Source organism: Sturnus vulgaris, chromosome 2, assembly GCF_052056855.1.
Source record: "Sturnus vulgaris isolate bStuVul1 chromosome 2, bStuVul1.hap1, whole genome shotgun sequence".
Lineage (NCBI taxonomy): Eukaryota > Metazoa > Chordata > Aves > Passeriformes > Sturnidae > Sturnus > Sturnus vulgaris.
The window spans coordinates 110,195,957-110,219,549 of record NC_142244.1 but is presented as its reverse complement, the minus strand read 5'-3'; the positions used below and the strand labels follow the sequence as shown (position 1 = coordinate 110,219,549).

Below are 23,593 nucleotides of genomic sequence, written 5' to 3'. Positions count from 1 at the left end.
CTTTTATGTCTTGAGAAATGCAATGAGAAGAAATTTTATGTAATTAGTATCAGAAACCATTTAATCCTAATAAAAACCTAGACTAATCCTTGACATTCTTCACTCTTTTACTTTTTAGGAAGCTGTAGTCCATCCAGCATCAAGATAAATGTTGACATCATCAGGTACAAAATATTAATTCAATTCATTTTCCTGAATAGTCTTGCCATGACTGTCATTGTTCCTGTTGCACAAAGGGTCTGGTTGAGGATGGTTCTTTCTGTGATGTATCACAGAATGTCAGGCAACTTCAACAGGCTATGGGGGATTAAATTAGTAGTGTTATGTTCTTGTAGTTTGAGGATCTGTGGTAGTGTCAGCTCTCCCTTTGACATCAGTGTCAGAGCAAACCTGACCTTTGAGGACAAAAAAAATGTTCTGAGGCTCAGTGTTAACATTAATGCCACCTCTCTCCATCAGAACAGCCTGCAGCACTGTATAATCAGTTTATAAAGACACAGCAGCCTGGTTAATCACACCCAGTGTCAATGCTGGCATTTGACTTGATCATGTAGATCCCCAAAAGATTTGAGCTTGTTTTGTTCATGGCAGGATTTCAATGCACAGACAGCTCTATAAATATTCCCACAAAGCTAAACTGTCTAAACAGGCTGCTGTGCAATTTCAGGTGGTGCAGGATGATGCCACAGCACTTAAAACAAGCTTCCAAAAGCAGGAGTTGTGAGGGAGGAATATTAATATTATTATTTCAGGAAAAATCCAAGATTTGAATTTTAAAAGTAGCAGTAAACCTGAAGGGGCAGGAAAGATGATCTTTGCAAAAGGATGGATTGAACCAGCCCACTGGAATTATATGGGGAGAATCAATTAAGACCCATTCTTCTACTCAGAGCAAAACCTAAAGTCCATACACTTTTTTATTTTTCTTTTCAAATACCTTCCTCAAAGACTTTAAGTGAGTTCTTCAACAGTTAGAATAAGAGAGGAGATACTTTTTCTGTATGAAAGAGTATAGTAGTACTGGGATGAAAAAAAATAATTTCAGTATGAGTACATGTGCTACAACATACAGACATCTATTCACCCAGTGACCTTTTAACACCCATCTTTCAGTGCTAAATCAATTGTTTGTCACCATTTCGAAAGTGTCAGAGGTCTATATAACCAATAATGAAAACTGTAATTCTAGGAATGTGAATTCTTCAAACATTTGATTGACTTTCTTAGAAAGAAAAAGATGAATAGTTAAAAAAGAACAAATCTTGTTATCTGTGGACTTCTTGCATTTCCAAAATTTTTGTTTCCTCTAAATTTTTCGCTGTTTTCCTGGAAATATTTCTGCTTCAAAGTACTTAATAGAACTAATCTTCTTATGCTTTTTTTCACATAGGAACTACAAAACAAAGTAATGCACATATAAACAGAGATAAACGTGACTGCCAATACAAATTTAAGTCAGTAATTACTATTCTCTTGAAGAGCATTTTCATATATTTTGTGAATATCAGATACTACTAAATTGCCTCAGTAATAGTTGCCAAATTTTTATCCACATCACCCTTTTTTTTTTTTTCTCATGAATAGTTTCCAAAATAAAATTATTTCAAAATCAAGAGGTACAATATAATAAAAGTAAAACAAACACAAATAGAATATCTTTGAGATTCAATAAATTTCCTAATATTAACCTTTTTTACTTATGATAAGGATTTTTTTTCCCCAAATGGCGGTTTTGTTAATATGGTACGGAATTTAATGAAAAGAAAGTATAAAACATACATTTATTTGAAGATATCAATGAAGAATATCCACACCATAGTTACACTGGAGCTCTACTTTCAGCCTACAAACTGTTGTAGTGGGGGAAGTAGTCTAGTGATATTTTTTGCATTCAGCTTTGATTGTTTTATTATTTTGTACATAGAAATGTTTTGTACATACCAGTGTTAATTTTTCTTTAGTTGTTTGCATTTTCATCCTTTGAAATTACATAAATCCTGAGTTTGATGCTGGCCAGCATCTAAAATGCAAAGACAATATAATAAAACCCAGGGAAAGTAGAAATTTATGTAAGCAGTATATCCTTTCCAAAACACTCTTGGGAGGATTTTTTTTTATCTGGATAAACACAATAAATATCGGTATGAACATTTGCTGAGAGACCTCCTCAAATCCCGGAACTCTCTGTCTTCTGCTTTCTACTGTTCTTTCCTGGCCTTTATGGCCAGATTATATTGATATTTCTGTCTAGACAGGAGGCAGTCACAGAACTACTGCAGGGAACAGAGCTCAAACATGTAAGGCACTCTCAGGGGTAAAAGAAAAAGGAAAAACCCAAAACTTTAGTGACTGAATGAAACAAAAAAACCTACTAAAGTCTTCTCAAACCATTTCATATAAGTATTACTTACAGAATTTTAAGACACAGAAAGGAGTAATTATGAGAAGCATCAAAAGGACAGCAAAGCCATGGACACTTGCTGCCAAATTAACTCACAGAGTTATGAAAGAGTTTGGTTTGGAAAGGATCTTAAAGATCATCTAGTTCCAACAGCCCCTGTCTTGGACACGTTAGAGACACCTCCCACTAGACCAGGCTGCTCAGAGCTCCATCCAGCCTGGCTTTGAACATTTCCAGGGATGGGGCAGCCACATGTTCTCTGGGCAACTTCAACAGCTTCTCAGTAAAGAATTTCTTCCTTACTTTTGATCTAAACCTATTTCGCTTTTTTTAAGTTTAAAGCAATTCCTTTTTATCTAACCACTACATGCCCTTGTCAGGAGTCCCACTCAGCTTTCCTGTAAGGCTCCTTTCAGTGCTGGAATTCTGCTCTCAGGTCTCTCCAGGCTGAACATCCCCATCTCTCTCCGAGCCTGTCCTTGCAGGGGAGTTGCTCAGGTCCTCTGATCATCCTTGTGGCATCCTATGGACTCATTCCAAAAGCTCCACACCTTTCTTGTATGGGAAGCCCCAGAGCTGGGCACAGCACTCCAGGGTTGTCTCACAAGGGCAGAGGAGACAGGGAGAATCACAACCCTCAAACTGTTTATGGTATCTTGTGAAAGCCTTATAAAAGTGGAAAATGTGACTCCTTCCCATAAACTTTTTTCTTTCTGAGAGAGAAGTCCAATGATTTCATAATGCATCTTATAAATTAGATGTGTTTGATTTTGTTGGTTTGGGTCAAGTGAGAAAACTTTTGAATCTGCTAGCAGTTGAAATTAAGATATTTTCTTAAAATGTAACAAGGAAGAAATACAGTACATATGCACAGGATTCTCCCCAGAAAGATTTCAGGATATTTGCTGTTCATTCTGTTAAACAAAGAGAAAAAAACACAACGAATATTACTGCTCATGCGAATTTAATACCAATATGATTTTAATACCAAGTGATTTCAATGTATTTATGCTCAAGTGGCTATGATATGAATTGGACTAAGATGAGCATTCTGGGGTCTTCGTATTTTAATGATAATGAGAAGATTTTCCTTTACCCAAAAGAAACACCGAAAGTTCAATGGTGCATGTGCCTTAGTTTTGATCTTTGCAATCTTTAAGCTGTCATTGTTTGGTAGTGGCAGCAGGTGTTCAACCACGGCCCAGATTTCTCCCTTTCTGGATTCCAGGCTCCCAGAGCAGCAGAAGCCCATATTCCCCTCAGCATGTCAGCCACTTGATTTGTCAGACAGCAGAGTGGTCTTTTCTGGACATGAAGGGCAGAACTTTCCCTTATGCCCTGTCCCTAATTTGGGTGCTTCTGTGTAACAGTGGTGGGAGTTTTGTACCACTTCCTCACTGGGTTGTCTCAGTCTCTTCTGCCTTCACTCAGAGCCAGGATTGAAAAATACACAAAGGAAACAGATTTTCTCATGTTCAGGCTTGTTTGTTTATTAAATCTTATCAAAAAGTACAGAACGCTCAACAACACTCCAAGCTACTGCTAGAAGTGAGTAAAATGGAGGAAGATGCAGCTGCTACAAGGTCTGCAAAGTTAAACAGTCCAATAGAGAATTAACACCTATATTATTTATACCTTTAACCCAATAACTAACTTCCCGTGACCCTCAGTGTGACACTGACTGACCAACCAGAAACTACTACCTGAAATTATGGAGAAGAAGGAAGATGAACATTGAAAGAGGCACCACCCAAAATCCTCCATCTCATCCCATACCTATTACTATACTGTAAAAACCTCAAATTTCAAACCCTTCATCATGTGAAAGCACACGCTTCTATTTAACTACACACCTGTGATTTTAACTCCATAACTAAAATTTGGAAGCCTTCTCCAAGGCCTCAGGTCAAAGGCAGTGTTCTCCAGGGGGTCAGGGCCAGAAAGCACAGAAAGCTCACAAACCCAGATTTCTGGGATCCAACACTTCTGCAATGGCTGTCAGAATGTAACTGAGTGTTTCTGCCAAATAAGTCAGTCACAAAGTTTTAGTGCAGCCCAAGCACAGAAGACTCAGTTCCACACTTCCTGCACCTATAGTCAGTTGCTTTACTGTCCTGTAATGAATTGTGTCAGATACCTAGTACTATAATCAGATTGTTGTAATAAGAAGAAAATAAATCAAAAGGTCAGATTTCTGTTCATTTTTCAGGAAAGTGATTTTCTTTATTCCCCTCTTCACTGCTGACCCTGTTCAGATTTATTATACCAGACTATGTCTTTCCCCTCACCTCATATTACTTTACACAGGTGGGTTTCTACAGCTGGAAACTGTACATTGCAATTTGGTGTATGAATTTCTTGATTCCACCTACTCAATACAAGCACACAGGTTGCCTAAAACCACTTAGAAATCTGCAATCTTTTTTTGTAAGTCATGGCTATTGGGTGTACTGATGAGTATAAATGTATATTGCTTTGAAATGGTGACTAGGGTTGGGTATAGTACATGTGGAAGCACAAATTTGCACTGATTTTTGAAGGAAATATGCCATCTTAGTCCAACGAGAAGTCCAGGCTGCCCACTGAACAACAGATTGTTGTAAACAAAGTCTGATGGAGAAAGGATTGCCACAACCATGCTTTTATTATTTTATGTCTTCTCTAGAAATCCACTACAGCCATTATTTGACCTCCTTTCCATCTGCTCTGGAATAGAAAACAGACCTTACAGTCACTGTCACCCCTCAGGTCAAGTGATTACCTTGTGGTGCTATGGATCACTAGAGAAGCCAGCATTCCACTGATTTACAGGAAGATCTTGCTTCTTGTGAGGGGAAAAGGATATAAGGGGGGAAATTAAATTTAATGAAAAACATTGCCCGTCTGTAGGGAGAAGCAACCTGGTTTAGGCTTTTGAGTACCCTGGTCTAGTGGAAGGTCTGGGGAAGTAATGGTCAGGGTGATAATTTATTTCCTTCTCCTTATCCTTTAATCTGATCTGGTTCAAGGCAGGAGAATGGCAGAAAGAAAGCTCCAGGAGTAGGATCTACTGTGAACCTGCCCCTTCCAACCAGCAGGGCCTCTCTGCCTCATTTCCAGAGCTGCCACACTGCCCTGCACAGGTAAGCCAGCTGTTTGTCTTCTGCCTGACTTACAGGCATAGGGCACCATGAAGTTGACACTGAAAAAAAGTGTTTCTACAAATTATTGTAATTTATTTTGCAGCAACAATCAAGTTGCACAAACTTTGCTTATTCAATATTTAAAAACACAGCAGTAAATGCAAACTGTAAATCAGAATCAATCTTTTTGCTAGTCTCGTGGATTCTTCAGAATCTGATAATCTCAACAGTCCCAAATGAGCAGAAGACCAAGAAAGATAAAAAAATGCATGTTTTTATGTAAAAATTATACCTCATTCAGCCTGTGAATTGAAATGAGGATAAGGAACTTGAGCAAATGAGGCTTCCTCAGTGACATCATTAAGTGCTCAAACACATAAGTGCCTGACTAGGGAATTAAGTCTCTTAATTATATTCTTCCAAGTATTTTTAGAAGTTCAAGACTACGAGTGGAAGGAAGCAAAAATACCCAGTAAAGTGTCCTTGCATATTCCAGGGTTCCACAAGAGTCTATGTGAATTTTTTTTCTGTAAGAGTGATTACAAAAAATGTCAAATGTTGAAGAGTACTTAACACCAAGGTTATTCAACTCACAGACCTCCCCACTTGTGCAAAAAAGGTTTGATCCATTTTCTGAAAGTAAAATGAAAGTTTTAGGTTTCATTGAACAGACATCTTATGTGAGAGCTGAATTTTGTTTCTTGGTCCTGACTAGCAAGGCCACTGCAAACACTGACCTTTTCTAAGTTTTGCCAGCTTGGTTTCTGTTAATTCTACAAAAAATAGAGACCAACCAATGGGATGGAACTCACAGGCTGCTAGAGGAAGATGACATAAAAGGATCCAATTTGATTCCTGAGTCTGACATGAGTGACAACGTATTTGTCCAAAGAGGAGGAACATATTTCAGCACAAGCCTTATTCCATCCAAAAGCACATTAATAAGGCTTTACCTGAATAAGAATTTCACACACATTGGTGTGGGATATCTGTGTAGCAAATCTGTGGTACAGGAACCTTCTTGTTCAAACCCCTGTGTTTTGCATTCTGGTATCCACGTTCCAATAGATGCTAACTTCAGTAGCAGCATTATTTATTCCCTAGGGGAAAAAAAAAAGTCCTTCAACTTCTTTTACTGCAAAATATTTACTGGATTTTTCTTTCATGGAAGGTAATGTTAAATGTTTCCTCCCCTTAGAAATTCTGCAGTTCTTAGGATCAACTGCATTAAAAAAATTTTCATCCCTTCCTCCACATACTCTCAAGACTTCAAGTGCCTGCTGTTTTACTTTGAAAGACTTTTACAGAGAATATTGTTCTACTATTAGTCTGCAGTGTACTCCACCCCTTTGATCTTGGCTCACTCAGCCTGATTGCTTATATTCTACACAAGATGCTAAAGAATTATGGATCCATTTTGGGCAACAGATGTTACATGTTGGTCATCTGATGTGAATTATAGGTGCAATACTGATGCTACTTTTGCTTTATGGCTCCTAGAAGTGATTCCCAGATCTTGAATCTGAAAACTTGCTCGGGCCATATCCTTGTTCTTTGTGAGGACAAGGCACAGATTTGCAGCATGTTTCCTTCCACAAATCTTCTTTTGTACATTAAACCAGTGCTCAAGGGGAACGCCATTATGTGCTTTAAACAGGTACTGATCTGGATGATTATAAGGAACTTAGCTGCTTAGCAGAAAGGACAGTGCTGTACACATCAAAAAGAAAGCCTACACCTAGGTTAGGTAAAAAGATTTTAATTTGTTTTTTTGCTTTCTTGTAGTGCTAATCTTGAATCTTAAAGTTTAGCAGTCTTAACTCTGTTAGCTGAGTTTAGTATGTGAAGATGCAGAAGAGAGATGCATGAATCACTGGGTGAGGAATTGCAACATGAGGGTAAGAGAAGATCCAGATTTAATAGAACACACTGAATACTTATTTCTATGAAGCTTAACAATTAGTAATAATTTGTATGAATGGAAAAGCCCTCTGAAAGAATTTCTCATTGTACATAGACTGCGAAGACCTATTTGATCCATCAACAAGAACCACTGCTTGACACTTCTTTCAGAAGACAAAAAAAAAAAGCAAATTGGAGCACTGCCAGTTTGTTGCAGCACTTCTGGAAATGGCTTTATCCTAATGCCAGCTGAAGAAGGTGGATTGACCTTGTGTGTTTATGTTTAGAAATATCAAAAGACTTGTGTTCAGCTTATGTAAACTACATAAGAGACATTTAGAGCACTGCTTTAGCAATCTCCTAGTGTAATGAGAGAAGATAACTCACTCAAGGAAGGTTGAGAATAGCACGTTGATTTCTACTAAAAGGTAGGCATTGTGATGAATGCAAATTTTGCCTTCTTTCATAAGTCACTGTTCCACTGCTGCAGATTCTCTCAGTGTCACTGCCTCATCTGGAGGTCAAACGCTGTGTGACTTTCAGACTCACTTGATGGCCTGGAGTCTTGAAAGGGCTGAGCACTACCAACACCAGTGGGCTGCAGCAAGTGCAGAAGAACAAACAAGCTCCTCTTGGGACATTAATCTGCCTCTTGCCTCACGGAGAAGGACTCCTTTTTCCCAACTATTTTCTAATCATTAGGACACAGGAACAAGCCTTTGTGGTGCCTTCTGAGCAAAGCAAAGCGAAGAGAATTAGGCTGCAGCACACAAAACACAAAAGCATAGGAGGGACGAAGGATCCTAGTGGGCACAGAGTGACAGAGCATAAGATCAGTACTCAGGAGATAAAAGGAACTGATGAAAACATTGCAGAGCCCTGATGCACCACATATACCAGGCAGATGTTTGCAACATTTGCTCCACTGCCAGATCCTTCTGTTGTTTCTGGGCTATCATCCATTTACTCTGTTGCCTCAGCTATAAGGTTTTTCTTTCCTGCCTGACGGCTGCTGATATCCATTTTGGCAGCAACACTTCTGCTTCACTTGCTCATTCTTTCCTGCTTAAAGAGAAAGTTGGTTTCTTTTCATATAAATTTAAAATATCTTTCACTGATTAGTGTCCTTCTTGTACAATCTTTTTCCTGTCTACAAATTCCAAATGTGGGACATGGTGAAATTATGAGAAAAGGTAAGGAGAAAGAATATCCAAAAAGAATCTGAACTGAAAGAATTCTATTACTTCTAAGAGATTCCTTAAATTATCTCTAATGGACATTAATATACTATATACTTTATCAGTATATAGCTATCTTCCTATTTGGAAATGCATTAGAGTTTCTACATGTACATAGAAATTTAGTGACAAAAAATGCAGTTATAGACTCAATATCATTCTTAGTTTGTAGAATGAAGAAAACTCCACAATCTTTGCAACACATACTATTAACTGAACATAAAAAATGGGACTGATAAAGAGAAAAACAGAGTAATCAACAAATAAGCTCAACTTGGTACTGAAACTTTTGCTTCTTTCCTGAAACTGTTGAATAAAGATAATTAATGCAGTGTAGAAAAGCTCATATTCTTTCTCTCTGCCCTCACAGAAGTAAAAGCAGCAGCACAACCTTGAAAATGGATTGGCTGAACTTGAACCTGTTACAACTGGTTTGCACACAGGATTGCAACAGTAATTTTTTGCTGTAAAAATGACACTTTCAAAGAATTCAACAGAAGGAAAAAGCACGAGGAACCTTTCCAGTTAATTTGTCATTTGGTGGTAAGGTATATTGCAGTTATGACAAATGTAATCATATTTCATTGTTCTCTGCAGAAGAACTCTTGATGATGCCTGAAATACATGTCAGTACTGCAGGAAGTGAAAAACCCTTAAAATGTAATTCATACTACACTTGCAATGCTGAAGATGATGCATATCAATATCCCCTCTGTAACTAGTATCTGTGGATTCCTGTTGATAACAGTGCGAAAATGTGAGTGAGGAATGTCTTATATTCATCCCAATCTCCTTACCTCAGTCAATGTCAGGAGAAGACTTGGTCTGTATTATTTTCTGCTATGGTCTTTGTCATGAAAATGAAGCATCAGGATGTTCATTTCCATCAGAAGACAGCTAGAAAAGTAGACGCAGGAACTGAACACTGCAGATCATTTTCAGAACTGTACAAAGAACACTGCTGATGTTATTATGAATGACAATCACAGAAATGTAAGCTAAAAAATAAATGAGGTTTTTTTGGTTTATTTTTTTAGGAAGAGAGTATGTTAAAAATTTTCATAGCTAAAATGGCATATTATTTCCATACATAGATTTTTCTCAAGATCCAAAATGATTTAGGAATGCAAATTGCTTTATTTGAAACAACACTTCAGTTTCAAAGGCAAAGAAAATCTTTTAAATATTTGAGTCAGAATCTTATTGCATACTGGGGAATAATTACTCTTCAATTATGCAATCTTCAACTCCTAACAATGTGGGAGTGGTTCACACCTGACAGTTCAGATCATCAGAATTCCCAGAGTGAATCACACAGTGCAAAGGGCTTGTGGTGCTGCATTGATGGTGCTGCTCTGGGATGTGTGTGCCTTGAGCATTTTGATATCTTGTTTGTACGATGAGGGCACTAACAAAGTCTGGGCACAACAAACGGTGGCACAGCATGAATCTTCACTTTACAACCACAAGGACGAATAAGAGCACAAACAGCAGGGCTTTTTTCACTACAGGAGAGCTCTGTGATTTGTTGAAAGTCTGCAAAGTGAGGAAAGGAACATTTCCCAAAAAAACCAACCCCAGACACAGCAACACTGAGATCTGTTTTTAAAATGGAATGTTAAGACCACCAGCTTCCCTGATAAAGTTACCACCTGGCACTTTGTGGGAATTGAAGCTGCCTTCTTTTTGCTCTATCCCTCTTCATTCCTCTTACTGTTTCTCAGTATCATGATGCACACAGAGTTGTAGTAAAAAGTCCATTTCATTACTTCTGGAAGAATTCACTGAACGTTTTGCTCTGCCCTGCTTGGAATCCCTGTAGCTCCATTCTTTGATCCCTCTCCACCTTCCTATTCCCCAAGCAGCCAGCCTGATAAACATGATGTAGCCATCCTAGTCCCATCAATGATCACCAGGAAAATCCAACTGTACAGGGTCCCTCCTTCCTCTGAGCTCTAGGGAACCCTCCAAAGTCCTCTTCTTCCCAATTCCCCTGTAGAAGGGAATATTCTCTTTGAAATTTCCTTTGAAATAAAACATGCATTTCCAATGCCAAGCAGCAAGTTGTGTGGAAATGGTTCAAAACAAAGTAATTCATAATATTTCTAGTGCACTCAATAAATAGGAATGGTTGTAGTAAAATATAATCAATTCATATTTTAAAAAGTATCCTGAAATCTGGAAAGGTATCTAACATCAGTATAAATAAAAAATGATAATTTTTCTTGGTTGCTCTTTTAGCAATATAAGTGTTTTAACACATTTAGTTCTCTCACTTCAAACATCCTGCTTTTTTTCTTTTAATCATGCACAGTTGGAGGGGACTTTTAATGGATTTGAGTATATTAATGTGAGATGTTGGGGGAAATCAGTGATTGTTGAGACAATTATTGCTCATAAGAGAGAGAGAACTAAAAAACCTGGAGTCAGGACCCTGACACATTAAACAAACACTTCCCCTTCTCTGATGCTGAGGAAGAAGATATCTTGCAGAGATCTGTCAAGTAATAGCAAGTTACTCTATTGTTTGGAGCTATAGATCTAAAGCAGGCAATCCTACTGTGCATTCTGTATATTTTACTGTTCAAAGTGAGCTTTGATTTCATAATGCTGGCATGGTCTGCTAGCACAGTAATGAAAGTCTTTGTGTTTTAAGAGATATAGGAGAAATATTCCTAGGATTTCTCAGGGAAAACACTTCTGATAAAGATGCAGTTTTTCTTTAAAAATTACTTTCGTTTTTGCCAAGTATTTCAGTTAAATTGGATGTGATTATAAATAGAGAAGACTTCAAAAGCATATAAGGCTCCAATTCACTTCCCTTTTGCCTGGCACTCCGCCTTCCCAGGCCTTCCAAACACTTCTTATTTGTATAAAGAGTCTGTTTATTCTGTTTGGTCTATTAGCAAGATATGTTCCATAAGCAGAGTAAAGAGTGAACTTTTACCACCAGTTGGCAGAGTTCACTGCCATTCAGATAGGAAACCACTTTGTGTGATTTATTGCAGCTCACCTCCCCCTAGTCTCTTAACTTCTTGGACAAAAGCAAGGGAAAAACAAATTCCTTCCACAGCTCTTTAAAGCTGTTCCTTGGAATATTTTATTTTTAACATTAACATTTGTTCATCTTTATACCCATTCCAAGACTGTTTCCAGAACAGCTCCCCCACAGCATGGCAGAGCCTTCCTGCTCCCATTTTCCTTCTCTAACACTTGAACCTGGGGAAAGCACACTTGAATTTAACTTTTCCTTTGAAATTCTGTGTATGCAGCCAATTAAAATCAAGTAGCCAATGTAAATAATTGATCTAACCTTTGTGATTGAGGAAAAGGAAGTTGCAGGAGGAAGAACTGGAGAGGCCAGCAGGAAAGGTTTATAGATTAGATGTGGTTTAGGCTTCTTCAGTGGAGTGAGGATGTGATACTCAGAAAAGTGACATCTTTGACAACCAGCACAGCAGACCTGGCTATTAAAACTTCCTATGCCCTTACAACAGGTGTCAAAGTTGCACTGGTAGTTCCTTTATCCTTTACTTATTCCTGCTTTTGGACAAGATACTCTTTCATAACATTTTATTTTGTGTTGAAAAGTGGATTTTTTTTTTTCATTCTGCGCATATGGTTAAGAAGTCCCATAGGACCAAAGAATGCTCTCTTTATAGTGACTGACTCCACAGCCAAGGAAGTCATCATACATCCTGAGGTGAATTTACAAGGATGTCAAGCAGAAAGCCAGAGTACATAGTTAGAAAATGAGTTTAGTGAGAAAAGGAATAAAACCACCTGGATATTACCTACAAATCCATCCAGATCAGAAATATGAGGAAAAAAAATCATGTTATCAGGAGTATTTCAACAACAAATGGGTGGGGTACTGGTAGAACTATTGTGTTTAATGAGTGGTGTCAAGAAATGGCAGAGAGGCACAGAAAATGGTCAAATATATAATCTTCATAAGCTTGTCTTTCAGAGGATGGCAAACACAGAGACACATAAAGACAAGAATACTCTATGCATGATGAATTTAAAGAATTGTCATCCCTAATATTTTCTACTAAAGTAACTGTGTACACTCCATGGCATGGTAACCTCTGAAAGATGTGCAATGCCAGGAAGGTTTGAGTCACACTGCAGATGAGTGTCCTGACTGCAGTGGAGAAAATTCTGGTGTGACACTTCACCAAAACATGCCAAGAACCAGGCTTTGCAAATTGTAGGTATCCAAGTGAGGGTTTAGTAGTGACAATAATAACAACAATAATAGATTTTTTTGTTTGTTTGAAGCTGAGAAACAACTGCTACAGCTCAATGCTAGATTCACCAGCAGGTGGGTGACAGCAAATAAACTACAGCTGTGTTTGCTGTGGCTTTCATTTTATTTTGAATTATTTATAAATAGCACTACTAGCAATTTAGGCATTACCACATGATATGCCCTTTAGTTTATTAGTTGTTTTTTTTCTTAAACTTACTGAGCAGGTAGAAACTAGATAGAAGATAATGTCAGTGAGGTGCAGAGCACAGTTCTTTCAGACCTATGACTCCTGTGGTCACTTCAGCAATAATGAAGTTTTGAGTGAGCTTTCAGAAAGAAAATTCAGCTAGTGCTTTAATCTAAGAATTCACCCAACCACACAAATACTCCTCAAACAGCACCATCTGTATATATCACAACGCTGACAGAAAAGTAACCTAAAAATGAAGTGAGATGAAGCAAGACCTATTGTTCTGTTCTTGTCCTCCTGCAGAACACACCAGTATTCTATTACAGTATCCCCAGATAAAAATAAATGTTAATACCTTGTCACTCCCCCATTTGATGTCCCATTCAAAGGCACATCACCTATTTCCCATTTCTACTTTTGGTTTTCTTCTTTTACCATGCCTGCAATATGCACAGCCCTGATGTGCTCAGCCTGGAGCTGCCCCTTCTGCTTTGGCAATCATTGATCTGTTGCCTCTCCTTTGCTCCTCCAAGCTGACACTTTATGTCAGCTAATACCTGAATATCATTGCTGGTTGGGTTTTCCCCTATTCAGTTTCTGATTCTCAGAAGAGATTTATAGTAAATATCTTCAAGGATCTGTGTGCAACATATTCTTTTAAAATTCACATTTCCAAATATGCATGCAAAACATTTGACAAAGACAGCTGTCCTGTCATACTGCCCAAGCATGTCTTGTTCTTACCTTGTCCTCCCCTGCCTGTCTGAAAGCATCTGCTGGCCCATCTCTGCTTTGGCAGAATGATGAAGAACTTATTTTAACTGTTTGCCCATCACTGCCAATTGGCCTACCTATTAGACAGGGAGAAAATAACTTTCTATCTGAATCATAGACTGAGTACGATACAATATTTTTCAAAAAGTAATACCTGAACTCTGAATGATGGTTGAGAATCTAAAATCATAACCTCATTGTGCCCAGTGTTCTCTGCTTTTCCATGCAGGGATAGAGGAGAGCTGTATATACTGAGAAATGCTTTTAGCAAGAAAACATCAGGGACAGATTTCCTGAACTAGACCTTTCTTTTGACTGCACTGAGTGCCACATCAGCTGTGGAGCCAGCCTTCCTCCAACAGAGCAGAGCTGTGTTCTGCAGTGAGGTGGTTCAGGAGCTGAGATCTCTGACACACAAACAGGGGCTTGCAGCTGGTGGGGTGCTTGTGCAAACATTGATGCATACTCTGATCCTACCTGTGTCAGTTCTGCTCCAGAAGGCACTGGCAGCTTGGAGCAGGGCAAGGATGGCACAGAACCTTTATATTTGAAGGCAGAGATTGTTTGTCTCTCTTCTGTTTGCTTACTCAGTAAGGAAAGAAAACCACAACTGATATTTCTCAATAATAAACCCCTACAAAAGCAACATGTCGTGTTTTCATATAATTACAGGCCAGGAGTCACTGCCCACAGTCCTTCCATTGCAAAAAACTTTGGATCCAGAAGAAACTGCGGTGGTTTATTATTCATTTCCAGAGGACTTGTGGAAAGAATCATAAGAGAGGGGGGAGAACAAAAGGAAGAATATGAAGTGTGCTATTAAATATATCAGGGGAACACAATAATACACTTTATAGTCCAAAAAAAATTATACTTATGCACTATGATGGACAAAAAGGAAGGAAGCCCAATTTGTAGCCAGTCCAAATAAAACTTCTGATCACTAATTTAGTTAGTGAGGAAAGAAGTGCACGATTACACATCAATTCACTCTACCTCAATCCTCAAAACCACATGCTCATTCCCACTGAGAAAACAGATAGTGAATAGACTGAGATTGTTGTGCTTGTGATGCATTTTCCACTCTTTCCTTCTTCCTTACATCCCTCCCACACTGTTCCTTAGTGTCCCTGCCCTGGTTTAACCCCAGCTGACAGCTCACCCCACATGGCTGCTCACTCACTCTCTCCATGTTGGAATGCAAGAGAGAATACAAAGGGTAAAAGTGAAAAAAACTCAGGGGTTGAGACAAAGACAGTTTAGCAGATAATGCAAAAACCTTTGCTCACAAGCAAAGCAAAATAAGGAATTCATTCACCACTTCCAAGGAAGCAGGTCAACCACCTCCAGGACAGCAGGGCTCCATCACATGTAATGGTGACTTAGGAAGAAAAATGCTGTGAGCCCAACAATCCCCCTTTTCCTCCTCCTTCCCCAGCTCTGTATGCTGAGCAGGATTCCATATGCTCTGGGGTATCCCTGTGATCAGTTGGGGTCAGCTCTCCTGCTGGGTCCCCTCCCAGTTTCTTGTGCACCCCCAGCCTGCTTGGCCAAGGCTTGGCTTTGTGCTAGTCCTGCTCAGCTCATCCCTGTGATAACATCACAGCTTTTCAGCACAAATCTAAAACACAGCCCCATACAATCTACTATGAAAAAATCAGCTCAATTCCAGTTAGAATCAGCACTGTTGCCTACAGCTGCAGTCCCTTCGGGGACTCCCTGTCCCTTTTGGCTCTGCTTGTCTCTCTCCAATCCCTTCCCTTCAGATGACATTTTTTCCTAAATATGCTTGTGTAGGAGCGCCATAGGCTCCTCAGATTTGCTCCCCCAATCTGGGAGGGGTTTGCCTCAGCCTCTGAGCTGGCTACAACCAGCTGCAACCATCTCAGGGCAGATGACCCCTTGCCCAGAGCAGCACTGATGCTCCCAGCTGCATCAGCCCTGAGACTTGTGCCCCTTACAACCGGGGCTCATTTTCACTGCTGCGCTCTGCATGAGAAACAAAGTTCAGCAAAAGGTAAAAAAGCTTCAGGAAGGAACGGGACAAGTGCTAAATGGGAGAATTTATAGAAGAAAAGAAGGAAAAATGCGTGTCTGGAATATGTGGGGTGCTGCTGTGACCTTATTTGCATGTGTTCTTTCCCATTGTGGGCACATCAAGAGGATGTGTGGAGCTCAGAGCATCCTCATCCAGTGCCAGGTGTCCCTGTCCTGGGTGAGCTGGAGCTGGATGACCTTTAAGGTCCCTTCCAACCCAGACCATTCTATGACTATGATATTCCTTTTGTTCCTGGTTGTACTTCCTCCCTGGCAGGGAGTCCTGCAGCCTGGTGTGTGGACACACACCTCTGCTGCCATCCCGTGTGCCCCGTGATCTGTCTGCCCTTCTCAAGCAGGGGGTGAGGAGAAAAGACTTCTCCCCACCTTTTTTGGCTTTGTCAGGTCACAGTCCTGAGAGAGAAGGAGAGGAGAGAAGAGGAGAGGAGAGGAGAGGAGAGGAGAGGAGAGGAGAGGAGAGGAGAGGAGAGGAGAGGAGAGGAGAGGAGAGGAGAGGAGAGAAATTGGCTTACATTCCTCACAGCTCTTGCTTCACATCCCTCTGCACATTACTCCGGAGACAGAAATGAGCACACAAAGAGCTCTGTTACTCTCTCAGCTTCGCCGGAGGATGTTGGAGTGTAAAATGGCACATTCAGAGATGCTGTAGTACCATGAACAGCCCGTGTCAATGGGTGACGTGAAGCTGGTGAGTGCCCCTGGCTGAAGGAGCCTGTGCCAGCAGCAGGCTGGCCCTCTGGGCATGGATGGAGCCTGGCTCTGGCTGAGGAGGGGGATTCTGGGCAGGCAGCAGTGCCCGGTGATGTGGGGTAAACAAACTCCATCAGCCTTCCTGCAGTGGGGTCACTTTGGAAACATCTTGCTTCAATCAATACTGAGCACAGCACCAGCTCTTAACCCTGCCTCTGTATTTCCATCCCTTCATCCTAATCACTTTTGTTTTCCAGATTTGCTGGAAGTCAGCGTTTCCTCAGCACAAGCTTCATATGGATCAATCCCTTTGCAGCCTTTCAGGTTCGATGTACAAATTTGTGTTTCACAGTAATGTAGAATGGAAAGCGTGAAAAGGTGGTCAGGGTAATTTCTGGTGCATGAGATCTTATACAATGTTGTGATAAGCTTTGCAATCACTGCATCATTACACTAATTGTTTGTCACTGTGCACATGTGCATATAATCAGAAGCCTTGAATGGAATACATTACATTACTCTTGTGTCAGATGTGGTGTGTCTCAATCCATCAAAAGGAAATGGGTAGATATGAATGTAGGAAAGTGTTTCAGCCAGAAGCAGAGATTCTAATTATTTCACACCAAGAATTTCACATATTTGCTAAACTGAGTTGTCATGCTGCTACTGATTATAATTGTCTTATGCCATTGACAGGTGATTGTTTTGTGACTTCTGTGTCTAATGAAAATTCATTTTCACTAGAAAATTATTTTTGTACTATCCTGGATTCACTTAGAGAGTTTTTGGAAAGTGTCTCTGCTGCTACTTTTACCTCTTAACACAATCTTGAAGCTAGATTTTCTGCTTAATAAACTTAATTGAGAAAATTTAAATAGGTGCATTTAGTTTTTCTGTGTGACTCACAGTATTGATTCATAGAAGATGTCTCTGCAGTAATAATGGAGAAGAATAATTTGGTTTTATCTACTTTTGGGTTATTGCGAGCAGATAGGAAGTTCATTGAAGTTATGTCCCTTTTTAAAGGCTGTGTGATACAGTCCATCAGTGAGAACCAGGTTATGAAGCTCAGTGAAATCTGCCTCTCTGAAAGAGCCTTCAAGACTAAGATTAACATAAAACAAAAGCAGGCCTTTTAAAATTACATAAAGATGGTTAAATGTGTCTCTTAATTCTGTTAATTCAGTGATGGTGATGGTCTCATCTCACCTCTTCCTGCTTTCCAGGCTCAGGAAATGACTGAAGCCTTATCATGAGACAAGAGAAGAGGCAGCCCTGGGGCAAAGCTGAGGGAATGACAAATCCTGGTTTCTCTGTCAGTTTGGATGCAGCAAAGAGGAAGAGTCTCCTTCATTCATTTGGTCCAAAACTGAAACTTAACTCTTGAACTAAATTTCTGCAAAGCAGAAGGGAGTTCGACTGAAGCAGTGTTGAGTGGAGGGGAGAAAGGGGAGAAAGATGGAGAAATCTCTCTTCCTGGTGGAGAGTTTCCAATAAAGCAGTCTCGTTTTGGGAAATGAACCGAAAGGAGTCACATACTGTCTTGTTATCTTCTCACATACATGTACACAAAATCGGTGGTTGCAAGTCTGGGCATTGGACAGAAAACAAGATATAAAGAACTGGTTTGATTGTGCAGGAAAATGGATCAATGGTAACTGCAAAAGCCAAACCTATGCTGTGGAAAAGCACACACACTTTTTACAAAGATATAATTGCTATTTTGTCCTCTGTCATTTTTGAGCATGTCTTGTCATAGAGGGGACCACTGATACCTGAAGCCAAAAATAAGCATGGCATATTTGTTATTGCATGGTGTAGATGCCAGGGGAACAGGCAGCTGATAACATGAGAAATAATGTTGATTTACTAATAAAACACTGTTCCTAAAGCTGAAGCATGTACATTTGTTTCTGTAACAATTTTCATAGATGAAGCTATTAGCTTTACTATAATGTAACATTTTACCTATAAATGGCATCATAAACCTTGTATTATATATAAAATTCTTAGAAAAATGCTATGATTTTTAAACTTTTGAAGTCATTTACAGTTAAGTTGTAAGAGCATTATATGCATTTTATTAACATATTCCAAATGTAATTTAAAAAATAATAAATCCTCTTCCTATTTTGATCTACAATATATAGGAAAACCCCAGAAAATATGAGGAAAAATGACTGACAAGAAGTCAAGACTAAAAATAACTCAATTTATTATTTTTATGGAACACTGTCCTGGATTGCAATATAATTTATTTTCTGCAGTCTCCAATTTGTCTTCAGATATCTTAAGCCTTTGATAGGTTGCTAATATAGGGCATGATATCCACTTTCAGTCAAGCTGAGCAATCTGCAGCTGCTATGTATGGAACATCTGTACATATTTCTTTCTAACAGAAAATACTAAGCTCTGTTGAGCTGTGCTCTGACTCTAGCATTCATTTGGTAGACTCTCAAAAAACACCTCACTAGGCTGCAAATTCTGAGCAGCTTTTTGTGAGTACCTTTGGCTGCACAGAAGGAGCCCAAGGGAGTGCCCTGCCTAGGTGGTTTGTCAAAAATGGAAAACCTAGTCAAGGCTTACTGAAAAGCTGAGTTATACTGGTACTGTGTTCCACCTTTTCAGCTAGTCAGTCCTTGAAAATTTAATGCAACTCACCTCCCACACTATTATTTACTTTGCTTGATAAACTACAAAGCATGCTGGCAGAGAATTATTCTCACGTTGCACTTCTCTCCTACAGGCAATGGAAAAATACTTAGAAATAAATTGCCAGAGCATAAGTGCCATTTCTCAGAATTTCATGGGCTGTAGTCTTTGATGCTAACACAGTTAATGTACAATAAGCTTTTTAATGTAAATATTAAATGTATATGAAATCACTAAAGCAAATGCAAATACTCAGAAGCTTGGCAATAGATTATGGCTCCGAGCTGGCCATTTTACAGTGAGGATTTCCTTATATTTTTTCCCTCCTGGAAGAATAATTGAGAAATTGTCCCAGAAACAGCAAGTGAATGGTGTGATTGTCACATTTGAGGAAAGGTTGCCATCAAGAGTGACCTTGACAGAGTTGAGGGTTCCCACCATAAATCAGTCATGGACCTGTAAGAGCAGGTCCAGAGAAGTGCCACAAAAATGGTCAGAGACTTGGGGCACCTCTCTTACAAATTAAAACTGAAAGAGTTGGGGTTATTCAGCCTGGAGAGGAGATGGATGAAGGAAAACCCTACTGCAGATTTTCTATACTTAAAGGAGAATTATATGAAAGATAGAGAGTTTTTACCAAAGCCTGTAAACAAACAGCAACAGGACAAGGGATAATGCTTTTAAACAAAGAGAGAGTAGATTTGGACTGACCATGAGGAAGACTTTTTTTTAAGGTGAGGGTATTCAAACACTGGAACAGGTTGCCCAGAGAAGTTGTGGATGACCCATCCCTGGAAGTGTTTCAGCTCAGGCTGGATGGAGCTTTCAGTGACTCAGTCTAGTGAAAGGTGCCCACAGCAGGAGGGTTGGGATAGATACCCTGTGAAAGTCTGCTCTAAGCCAAACCCCTCTGTGACTCTGTTAAACCTCACTTTTCTGAAGAGAATATTGTACAAATACTTGTAAAGTAATTCCTTGCTATGACCTCTCTAAAGATATCAGAAATCAGAGATACTAGAAATCAGAGATAACTAGCACTTTGTTTTTTCAAATTCTCATATTCCCTGCTTAACTTCCTGATCAGTGTTCCTTTTTCTCCCTTCTTTCCAAAACACATTAGTTTACAGATGCTACAGCTGAGTATTGATCCTGGAGTGATTCAGCACAAACTTCAGGGTTCCACTCACAGGGTTCACAGGACCATACAGACATAAAGTTAGGGCTGTGTGAATTTTTTGAATCAGTGAGACATTGAGGGGGTTGAATTTTGATGTCATTTGGGAGTTGCTGAATACTTAATGATTTCATTCCACACCTCAGCTTCTTGCAATTTAGCATTTTTAATATGAAGCTGTACAGCTCTCTCTATGGATATTAACCATAAAATGAGGATAATATTTTGAGGACATTCAATGAAGTCACTGAAACATATTTTCAAGCTTTGCTTTTTATTATACACAACCTATTATGTTAAAAAGCATCAAGGTTTCAAAGGCAAGCACTCTAAAGCAATATTCACCCTGAATTTTCTTCCCTTGTGAGATCTTTTAAAGAGAGACACTTTTTAGTCTCTATCCATCAAAAACCAAGCTCTTTTGGGGGTGTTCAAATAAATAATACTAATAATAGATGCTGGAGTAAAGCAATGCCATCACAAGAGTTTGTATTTAATGTGAATGACATAAGTAGTTAATTTTAATTTTGTAATTTGAATGCAAGTTTTGCAGACTCTCTCTCTTCTTCCTACCTTATACCATAAATATTTTATCCCACAGACCTGATTGTTAAACCTGGAATGTTTTCCAGGTTATTCAGTTGGTTCCCATTTCATTATATCCTAGAGCAGAATTCTTCACTAGTGCTGCTCACGGATCATGAAAGAACCAGAGCACAGCGGGCAATGCCCCATTAAAGGACCCCTTGAGCGTCCCTGTGCACAAACTAAACCCCCACCATCCATCACCACTGCACCCTACCCACACTGACATTCAGTTACTTGGAGGAATATTTATAGACATGAACCAGCTCGACTATGAAGGAATTATGAGTTTGTTTTTTTTTTCATTAAGGTCAAATTGCATTCATACAATATAAAAAATTTTAAAAAAATAAAGAACTTGAACTAAATTTTCAGCCCACTCCAGCTCCTTTTGGATCAGGGTGACAAACCTGCAGCACCTGGGTGTCCTTCAGTGTCTAAATACTTCTGTTTGTCAGTCAGCATTTCTTTAAGTAATAGTTTTAAACATGCACATATTCAGAGTTCCTGGAGAAATTAGTAGTTAGGCAAGATTAGTTAAGCCAGAGCAGGCAGCATGCTATTGCTGTTGATAAGCTCTACAGTTTTTGGAGATTATTTTTTTATATTTATGAGCCATAGTTTCAACTGCTCCTTTCATAAGTCTATTTTCTCTACTTTTTAGCCCCAAATCATATTGCCTGCATCATTGTGGAGGCTAAATCACTTATTTAGTGAACAGGCAGAGGAAAGAGAGATTGTGTGAAAACATGAAAGGCAAGTAACCTGCCCTAACATTGCTATTATAGTAGACATGTTGGCAAATTCTATAGATGGACCAATATTTTTAATTTCTAAGTTTTTACTCCATCAGGTGACACAGACAAACTCCTGGTAACCTCCTTAGGCTGCCCAGTAACTCCATGGTTTTTTTCATATTTATTAATTGATTTGAATTCAGAGCAATTGTTTGCCAGTTAGTAATCTGGAGGGAGCTTGGGATATTAGCATCAGATGTTCCAGTGCTGTTAAGTCATTGCTAGAAGTAATTTGTCCCCTTTTTTCTGCACTTATTTTTTCCTTACTAGGAAGCACCTTCTTGAATATCAAAATGTTTTATTGCATTGCAAGATGAGGAAATACAGACAATTATTTTTAATTTTTTTAGATTGAAGGTCTAAATTTCATCCACTTATTTTTCTTAATCTCTATTTATAAGGAACTGCCTTTTTTCATATTATTGAAAGATAGCTGAGGAAGGGGAAAACAAACAATGAAAGCCAGAACCATCGACTTATTAAAATTTGCTAGTTATTGATTGTTAAAAGACAATCCCTCAAAAACAATAAAAAAGATAGCAATCAAAAAAACGTTTTCTAATAGCTCTGTTATTATATTTCTTCCAGTACTAGAAAATATCTGCCATGTGAAAAACAACAGATAGTCTTTTTCCATTTTCTACATGTTGTACAAGCCCATTCTATGAAATAAATACAGGAAATCATAGAGGTTTCAGAGTCAAAGGATACCTTACTTTTTTATGTGTAGAGGTCTCAAAAATACTGCTGTGAATGCAATATTCAAGGAAAAAATATTTTTCTGGAACAAATCAGAAGAGTTTTCTTCATATTCTGTCATGTCTATTCATAATTTCAAGTTGTTAGCCTTAAAATAACACTTCAAGTATCACTGCCTTCTCCTATATTTCAGTAAGAAAGACAACTCAAAAAGTGTTGAAGGTTACTGAGACAGCTTGCCTGACTTCTCCTGGGTTTTAGATTGATGGCAATTTTCATCAAGTTCAAGAAAAAATTTGAACAAAGGCAAGACTACTATATTAAGATTAAAGAAAAATCTGCAAATATTTAGTGGGAAAAATGCATTAACAACTCTCACACTTCATATTAAGTCCGAAATAAATAATAGGATAGCAAAAGCAAGTATGGACACAATTCTGTCACCTCAATTAGCTACTGTTTTAGTAAACTGTAAATAGCAATTTACTGTTAAGTAAATCAAAACCCAGAAATGATGAGAATTATTTAATTATTTGCAAATTTTTTCACAAGGAAAAAATGAAAGGAAAATTCAAATTGAATAATATTAATTATTGTCTCTTTAGTAATAGGTATTGACTCAAAATCCCAAGTTCAGATTTTTACAGTTTTCATATCAGAGCTACAAGGAAAGTAGAACTAAAATTAAAAAGCAGGAGCTGAAAAGTCTGGAATTCAAGGTCAAAGGGCTTGGCTGTTCCTTGCCACTGATGCCTGACAGAGATGCTGTTTGTATGCAGCCTGCTTGGGAGCAGAGCATGTGGCTGGACAGGGAGGAAGGTTTTAATCATTTCCTTGCTCTTTTCCTTTAGCCAATGGAGATGAATCCATGCGTGAAGGTCTAGGAGGCAAAGTGGAGAACAGGGAAGATGGGTGGCTGTAATTTGCTTTTCACATTGACTAACCCAGCATAAAAAGAGATGGGAGCCTTTTCTGGTGTGGAGGTGTAATCCATACTTGCCATAGCCCCCAGAATGCAATGTAATGCTCAGGGTGCTGGAGTTCATTCTACATGTT

General features: G+C 38.8%; 2 long non-coding RNA genes across 4 annotated transcripts in view; one reads left to right on the top strand and one right to left on the bottom strand.

Annotated features, from left to right (window-relative positions):
* Nucleotides 1-9,616, bottom strand: part of LOC148224958 (uncharacterized) — a 51,073-nt gene extending 41,457 nt beyond the window's left edge. For all 3 annotated transcript variants that reach the window (XR_015801806.1, XR_015801807.1, XR_015801808.1), the window contains exon 1: nt 9,461-9,616. This is a non-coding gene — a long non-coding RNA (uncharacterized LOC148224958). The remainder of the gene's footprint in view (nt 1-9,460) is intronic.
* LOC148224957 (uncharacterized) overlaps nt 1-18,521 on the top strand; it is a 31,885-nt gene extending 13,364 nt beyond the window's left edge. The window contains exons 2-6 of the long non-coding RNA XR_015801805.1: nt 119-164; nt 5,410-5,523; nt 9,034-9,206; nt 16,888-16,954; nt 17,857-18,521. This is a non-coding gene — a long non-coding RNA (uncharacterized LOC148224957). The remainder of the gene's footprint in view (nt 1-118; nt 165-5,409; nt 5,524-9,033; nt 9,207-16,887; nt 16,955-17,856) is intronic.
* Nucleotides 18,522-23,593: the final 5,072 nt, after the last annotated feature.